The following is a 2,642-nucleotide window of genomic DNA, read 5'->3' on the forward strand; positions in this document are numbered from 1 at the left end:
CTTCTTGGATTCCTTGAGTGCGTCGGTGAACCAGGGGGTTTTCTTGCTGCCGGGTCTGCTGGGAGGTTTCTTTAGAGGTGCGAGGTCATCGGCGCAAGCGGTCAGCCACTTGGTGAGGTTGCGTGCTGCTTCGTTGGGATTCGTTGTGCTGGTGGGAGTGTTCTGGTTGAGGGAGGCGGTGAGCTGTTCGGCGGTGATCTTGCTCCAGCTTCGGCGGGTAACCTGTTGCGGGTGGTGGTGGGTCGTAGTTCTTCTGAAGCTGAAGTGGACGCAGCTGTGGTCAGTCCAGTGGAGTCCGGTGGCGTGGCTGAAGGAGATGTGCTTGCTGGATGAGAAGACGGGGTCAAGCGTGTGTCCGGCGTAGTGGGTGGGGGTGTTCACCAGTTGCTTGAGTCCGAGGTTGGCGAGGTTGTCCAGCAGGGCAGTGGTGTTTCGGTCGTTGTTGTTCTCCAGATGGAAGTTGAGGTCCCCTAGGAGGATGTAGTCGGCGGAGGGAAGGGTGTGCGGGCTGATGAAGTCTGCGATGTCTTCGCTGAATTACGTGCGTGGTCCCGGTGGTCGGTAGATGAGGGTGCCTCGGAGGGTGGTCTTGGGATCAGTGGGTATCTGGAAGTGCAGGTGTTCGGAGGCGGTGAAGGTTTCGTCGGAGTTAGTCGAGATGCGGATGGTGTTCTTGTGTACGATGGCGATGCCTCCTTCCGTCTGGTTGACGCGGTCCTTCCGGATGATCTTGTATCCGTGCGGGATGGCTATGGCGATGTCGGGCGCTGAGGAGGCGTTCATCCAGGTTTCGGTGAGGAAGGCGATGTTCGGTGCTGTGGCGTCGAGCAGGTCCCAGAGTTCCACGGCGTGCCTGTGGACATAGCGGGTGTTGATAAGAACTGAGAGAGCAAGACTCCTAGGGGAGGAACCTGAACTCAGGGCTCTTTAATTTTTTTAATGTTTTAATGAAGCCAAGTTTTCACACTCGAAGTTTGCACAAATGAATAGAATAAAGAAATAAGATCTCTGGAATAACGAGATATGAAAAAGGAACATTTATTGAAAGAACATTTTGAAAATAAATACAAATGTAAGCTTTCTTCAAGATCTTCACGGCTCGTGAAACAGTGTGCACACCAGGTTCCATAGTCCATCACAAAAGGACATACATCGAAAGGGGAGCAAAAGACAGAGGGATTGTTCCCATGGCAAGGCTATGCCCCATCTCAGGCATTTGGAATCATTTCAAAGTCTGTATTTGGGTTTTTGCTCATCAGTTCATACTCGCCTCTAGCCAGATTTGAAGAGAAGGATAGCAACTTGGCCCAGGTAGAAATAGAGGAAGTGTTTTGTCTCATGCGTCACGTAGCTGCCGAAGTTTCTACCAACAATGCAGTGCCATGTTGGGTTGTACTTCTTGTCAAACTCCTTTTTTATGTGGGCTGCAATGTCTTTCTCAATGTTGTATTTCTCCAAGGCCTGCGTGGCACATTCCACTGAACCCTACTGTATCTCCTCGGACATGTCAGCATTTTTGATGACTGCTTTTCTCTCAGACATGTTTGACACCTGGCTCTTCTCCCAGCTGCAGTCCACTCGTGCTTTCTCTTTCTCGATCCCGCGCGAAGTGATCTCTGGAATAACAAATGGTAATGAATACCAGAAACCAGAGACATTTTACCATAGGTTCTCTTAATCATATCTTTTGTTTAAAAATAAGGACTTTTTTAAAACAAATTTTAATCTGATTATTTCCAGCTATTTATATGTTATGCACATGCAATGTTTTTAAATCAAAGTCAAAGTCAAAAAGGCTTTATTTCGATAAAAAAATTATCATAAAAGCAACACATAAATCACAATACAACAATTTATAAAATCAGAAAAGCATATGTAAAACATTTTTACAAATTTACAAAGCAGTTCATTAAGTAATCAGCTTTTAAAAAAGAATTAAACAGTCAATTTTAGCCTTTTGATTCGGATGGACCAAGCCCATGATAAAAATTTAGCTAAAACACAAGCATAAGTGGCACGGCTATCAGACATTAATATCCTAATTGCAATCACATGACTCTTGGTACCCAACTGCCGACATAAATTTTTGAGCCAAACCCTCCTTGGTATTGCATACTCTCTGCACTCAAACATAAAATGTGCCAATGACTCTGGTTTAACTAAACACGCTGGGCAAAGCTCTGTGGTTTGTACACAGGATTTCCAACTCGAAGTAAAGGAATAAAGGGGAAGGGTTCCTCCTCTAAATTTAAAGTATAAAGCCCTATCAAAGGGTTTTTCAATAGTGTCAAGATACACTTCCCGTTTAGGTTGATCTTTAAACTTCAGAAAATCCTCCGTGAGTCTGCCCATAGTGGTACTAGTGTTTCTTTGTGTGGAGATCCAGTCCCAATAAAGTTTCTTGAGGGTTAACTTCGGGGGTGAAGTTCTATTTATCCACGCTTCATTTAGGCCCAGATTAACTAGCAGCGACTTCATGTCTCTCAACCATTTAATTTTATGCCACCCTGGTAGTGACATGATTTCTGCAAGGCCTTGAGCATATTTGCTGAGTTCCTCCACACGCCACAGACGCGCCCATAGCAAAAGTGGACAAAATTTTGTGAGGTCATCAATTGGGCGACAGCCTAAGTCCAACATTA

At 45.6% G+C, this 2,642-nt stretch overlaps 1 pseudogene; it reads right to left on the minus strand.

The window, feature by feature from the left end:
• Positions 1 to 1,022: 1,022 nt before the first annotated feature.
• Positions 1,023 to 1,585, minus strand: LOC147702203 (dynein light chain 1, cytoplasmic pseudogene; annotated as a pseudogene).
• Between the last annotated feature and the right edge of the window lie 1,057 nt (positions 1,586 to 2,642).

The sequence above is a fragment of the Lissotriton vulgaris genome, chromosome 7 (genome assembly GCF_964263255.1).
Source record: "Lissotriton vulgaris chromosome 7, aLisVul1.2, whole genome shotgun sequence".
Taxonomy (NCBI): domain Eukaryota; kingdom Metazoa; phylum Chordata; class Amphibia; order Caudata; family Salamandridae; genus Lissotriton; species Lissotriton vulgaris.